Here is a 5,661-nt window from a genome sequence, read left to right on the forward strand (position 1 = left end):
GCTCAGCCGGTTGACCATCTGACTCTTGATTTCGGTTCAGGTCATGACCTCACGTGTTTTGGGTTCGAGTAGAGCGTTGAGCTCTGCACTGACAGTGTGGAACCTGCTTGGGATTCTCTCTCTCCCTCTCACTTTCTGCCTCTCCTGTGCACTTGCTCTCTCTCTCTCTCTCTCTCTCTCTCTCTCAAAATAAATAAATAAAAACTTTTACAAAATTATAAACAGAAAGAAAGAAGAAAGAAAAAGAAAGAAGGAAAGAAAGAAAGAAAGAAAGAAAGAAAGAAAGAAAGAAAGAAAGAAAGAAGGAAGGAAGTCTGCTCATCTCCTGGCCCTGACCTTCAGACTCTGCCCCTGGGGCTCCACATGACAGGAGACAGCTAGCTAAGACCTTCAAGAAACACCAGAACATTCCAGCTCTGGGAGACACATGTGATCTTATGATGGTGTTTTATGACATAAATTTTAAATACAAATACCACTGCCTTTCAGGCCGTCCTTTGTACCCCCTGCGTATCTGGGCAGAAGATGAGCGATGGTGTGCCCCCTACCCTAAATTTGACACCTTCAGCCATTGGAGGTACTCATTGGATGTCAGGATTCTCTCAGATAGTCTGGATTTGGGACCTTAAAGGTCACCTAGTTCAACCCTGTCCTTATGAAAATGAGGAACGTATGTGCTAAAGAAGTGATATGATTTACTGAATGCCCATGATCTATTGGCCCTGGGGACTTCAAAGTAGTTACTGCATGTGGCAGTAAAGAAATAAGAATAAGCATGAAATTCTAATTTATGAATTCTTTTGAGGACACAGATGGGAGGAAAATGCAGGAGTGCTCTTTATCAAGCACTGCTGCCCATGGCAACATGATAGTGTCTCTTGACTAATGAGGACTTTGGGGGAAGTTACCATTTAATATAAATGTGAGTCATAGTCTGCCTTGGGTCTTCAGGCAGAGCTCTCTTTCGATTCTGCCCCAAGGCCAGATGGCAGGATTGTGGCTGTAAAAAGATTAAATAAAATGCATGTCTTACTCAAGGGCAAAGAAATGGAGCGCATCTCAAAGGCCTCTCATTAGGCTCTTCTCTCTACTCCCACCCCATTGCAAGTTACTACAAAGACCATCCCAGTCCCAGTACATTTAAGACACTGCGCCAAAGTGACAACCCAGCCCTGGAACAACTGTCTAGGGCAAACCGTCTGAACTTGAGCTAACGAGGTGGAGTACCGAGCACATCATAGATTGAAATACAATATTGGTAGATGCACTCTCCAGGGAGGCTTCTAAAAATAAAGCTCAGGGAGCAGCGCAAACGTTCCGCTGAGGTAGCAGAGAGGGGCCTAGGGCATTGTGTGGCCTCTGTGTGAGCAGGAGTCCGTGATCAGATGGATGGAGCTGGACGCCACCAGGCACATATGAAACCGACTCTCCCTTGGAGCTTCAGAGTAGGTAGTGAGGACGTGGAACAACAAAGGTTCCATGTGCAAAGATGGGGGGGGGGGGCTTGAAGTGTAAGATCTGGAGGCCCAACCCTCTTCAATCTTTGCTTTTTCCTTTGTATCCTCCTAATTACTATTTTCTACATCATCAGCACTAGATTTACCTTTGCCCCGCAAGAGAACAGAGTGTGTTTCCTTGTGCCCACAGAAATACCAAGCTGAAAGATTTGAGAAGGTTAAGAGAAATGAAATTGAATGGAAATCAACGTATACCTGTTGTGCTAGGTACTGGTTATACAAAGCCCATGGGAAAGCTGTAGAGTCTTGAGCCAGATCCTTGCCACCTCAGTAACTTAGTCATCTTGCGTATAAAGTGTAGTCAATGGAAATTAATACTTACCTTGCAGAGTTGAAAAGGACAAGAGATGGTGACTCCGAAGAACTTGATTCTCAACACCTGGAAGCTGTCAAGGTGCAGGCTTGCCCTTGAGAACGCCACAAATCAGAGCCTCTACTCCCTGGGTCTTTGTACAACCTCCTTTCCACGTACACCTAGGGAAAAGGGCACTGCACACAGGGTGTCCTCAGGCAGCAAAGCTGTACAGACCTTCTGAAGGACAGTCAGCATCGACCCAGGACCCAAATGGAGGAACTGACCAGGTCTGCTCTGCACCTGCCATTACAGTGCTGGCGGGGGAGGTGAAAATTCCCCGAATGCACCTGACCATCTGAGCAATGGTACACTGGGAGGCAGGTAGGTAGATGCTTCCTGAGCTGAGCGTTGAGTAGCACAAAGTGGACCCCCTGTGGCCCACAGACCTGCCGTTCTCACAGGGCTTAGTGGATCCATTCTCATTACAAGTAGCTGAACCTTGCTTCAGTCTCCCCAGCATTGCAATGTCCAGTTAATGAGTCAGGTGCAATTTTACATCACAGGCCAAGTGTCAGAGCCTCTTCCTTCATTTGTCTGGACAAGGAAATGTTACTCCCTAATGAATGGTCACTTACGTATAAACTCAAGTCAGTTTAACATGGATCTGGGCCAGGCACACACAAGGCATGGAACTATGCTCTCCACAGGCTGAGAAGTCACAAACGCTGCACTCGTGGAAAGCTACATATAGTGCAAGAGAGCTAACGATAGCAGGCAAATATCATTAAAAAAAATACAGAACAAAACTGGGAAAGACTTCATGTCATGTTGACCCAGGGGACCAGAGCAATTCCCAGTTGTACCAGGATTTGATTTTCATTTACTAAATCAACCACAATTTCGGAGCTCATGGTACGTACCCACCAACACGTTAGAGCGGTGGATATTCTTGCAGACAGGATCGGAGAGAGAACCCGGGTCTGTGCTGGTCAGTTGGACATCCCATTTCTAGAAAAGGATCACCTGAACAAAGACCTTCTGTGGATGCTCCGATCCTGGGCTCATCCTCAGATCCCAAATTCCCTGTACTTTCTTTTTTAATCCAGAGTTCAAGGCCATGTGGCCACCACGAAACACTTTTTTCAGTCCCCTCTTTAAGGTCCCATCCCGGAAGTACTGGGAGTGAATGCTTCAGTGGTCTCGGCTCCCTGCCACGCCGGGCCCGAGTCCCAGGAGCCCCTTGTGCTGACAAAATCACCAGCTGTGGTTTCACGCCACAGTTGTGCAAGCTGTCATTTTTCCCTTCTCAGATTGCTAGGTTCTGTTCTCATACGCATGCCAGGCTCATGAAGCTGTGCAAGGCTCAGGAAGTGAATTCCTCTGTAGGGAAGTGATTTCTAATGTTACAGCTGTAGGCCCACACACTGTCAGAATAAATCTAGTTCAATTTTTTCCAAGTTCTTCTTCACCATTTATCTTTCCTTTGTTTCCTCTCCCTGCCTTGTCCAATCCATCCTAACACACACACACACACACACACACACACACACAGAGGCACACACGCACGCACACGTGCGTGCAAGGCCCACAGCCCCTCCATTTCATTCTCATGTCCCAGGGCCGGGGTCGGATCCCCTTCTGGGGCCACATCCCCATTTCTGTGGTCCTACTCACTGGCTGGCCAAGCCCGGGGCTTGGGACCCAGCTGGAAAGCCTAGCTCAAAATGTCAACCTCAAAAGTGACTCCAATAGTGAGAGTCTTCAGATGGGATGGATATGGTCCATGCGCTGGCAGCCAGGCCAGGCCAGCTGAAGTCAACAGAACCTTCCTGGGAGTCTCCTGGGAGTCTCTGTCCAAATGGTATCATTAATATCAAGAACCACAGTGCCATACACAGTAAAGTGAAATCTGGTTGTCCACCCTGGGGCGGCGTGGGTGGGGGGGGAAGGTGTCTGTGCCTTTGACTTTAGGATAAGCGATGGGTCAATGTGAGGAACGGTTATGTGACTCGGCATTACATCTCCTTCTGTGCAATTCTGCCTTCCTGTTTTCAACAGGTTGGGGGAAGGTAAACAGCTCATCTCAAGGTACTTTTCCTCCTTCCCCTTCTTTTTCTTGTAGACTTAAGAAAACATCTACACCACTTTCAGAGTTGTTCTTTAGCTACTTGCCCTGGCCCTCGCCAGGGCACCAGCCCTGCCCCTCTGTGTCTCTTGCAGGAAGCAAAAGCAGGAGCATTTGCCCACACAGTTTCAACGGCCTGTATTCTGGCCCCAGATCAGAAACTTGGAACGACGGGGTTTTTAATTCTACCCTGCTTGTTGGCTTTCTTGGAGTCTGCTTGGATTTCCCTCCACAGTGTCAGCCAGGAAGGAAGAGCTGCCGCACTGTTCTCCCAAAACTTGGGTCAGTTCAGATGCCCTCCCCATCTCTGGCTTTTGATGGTAAAGTCAAAAGAGAGAAACGCACTGAATTCTGTCTGTACCAATTCCAACAAATGTTATGAATAGGTAATCATCTGCTCCCAGCAAGAAAACGCCTCCTTGAGAGGGAAGCGGACACGTTGAAACAGAGGCGGGAGGAAATGCCTTGGCAGACAGGCCACAGGCGGGTCAAGACTGCAAAGGATGTATCCAACCGGACGAGTCTCCGAGGCGGAGGGAGAGTTGACACCCCACTGCTGTAGGTCCAGGCAGCCCTTTAGAACTACACAGGAGCTTGATTCGTCTTGATCTACTTATCAGATTTCACTCAAACTTATTAAAATCAGCTTTGTCCATTTGAAAACCATCAAGTCTCGTGGTTGGACAAGGCTTCTCTCTGATGCTTACAAATGGGCTGGTCATCAAAACTCCATCCCCTCGAAGAGATCTGCTGGAGGGGGTCCCTCGTGCTGAGGCAGCACCACTTGGTGTCCTGGCCTGGGCATGTGCCCCCAAACGGCCCAGTGGCCCTTCAGCGCTCTTCGCCAAGAACCAATCACAGGCCTCCCCCAGTTTCCCTTGCAGCGTGGTTTGGGACGCCCACATGGATCGGTTCTTCTCCTCTCATGGCGCCCCCATTCACTATGACCCCTTTAAGGAGAAGTGTCCCTGGCAGACCCCAGCTGTAAGCCACGGGGGGGCCCAACTAAGCCAGAATCAGACGATCACAACTCTCCTTCCAAAATTACACTCTTGGGGCACCCGGGTGGCTCAGTCGGTTGGGCATCCGACTTCAGCTTGGGCCATGATCTCGTAGTTCCTGGGTTCGAGCCCCGTGTTAGGTTCTATGCTAACAGCTCAGAGCCTGGAGCCTGCTTCAGATTCTCTGTCTCCCTCTCTCATTGCCCCTGCCCTGCTCACACTCTGTCCCTCTCTCTCTCTCAAAAACAAATGAACGCTTAAAAAATAATAACAAAATAAATACATAAGTAATATAAATACAGTACTGAATATCAACTTTATTCTCAACCAACCTTTAGCCTGTCTTATTCCTGTACCCGCTAAATCCCATTACCAGACCCTGGACTTCTGCAAATCGTTTTCTGGGCCTACAGGCTGGGCCTTTTGTTTGCCGGGTATTTTCACTTAAAAGGAGACAGCTAAACCACAAATCACTTAGGGCACACCCATCCACATCCTTCTAATGTTTCCTCAGAACCAACAACAACAAAAAAATCCAGCCGGAGAACAAGAACCGTCAAGTTGAAATGAAGACCAGACCACATTTCATGTAGACAATTACTGGCCTATGAATTTTAGTCAATTATTAATTCAAGCCCCTTGGTATCCGGGCAGCCTGAAAGAATGAAGGCATCTATCAAAGCAAGTTGCTCGGGTGACAATGACCGTGGGGCCACCCTCTCG

At 48.3% G+C, this 5,661-nt stretch overlaps 1 long non-coding RNA gene across 1 annotated transcript; it reads right to left on the reverse strand.

The window, feature by feature from the left end:
• Positions 1-781: 781 nt before the first annotated feature.
• Positions 782-5,052, reverse strand: LOC122470555. The gene is made up of 2 exons (XR_006293936.1): positions 1,840-5,052; positions 782-1,000 (listed from the first exon to the last, which is right to left on the reverse strand). It is a non-coding gene; the product is annotated as an uncharacterized LOC122470555 (long non-coding RNA).
• Positions 5,053-5,661: the final 609 nt, after the last annotated feature.

The sequence above is a fragment of the Prionailurus bengalensis genome, chromosome D3, assembly GCF_016509475.1.
Source record: "Prionailurus bengalensis isolate Pbe53 chromosome D3, Fcat_Pben_1.1_paternal_pri, whole genome shotgun sequence".
In the NCBI taxonomy this organism is placed as follows: Eukaryota; Metazoa; Chordata; class Mammalia; order Carnivora; family Felidae; genus Prionailurus; species Prionailurus bengalensis.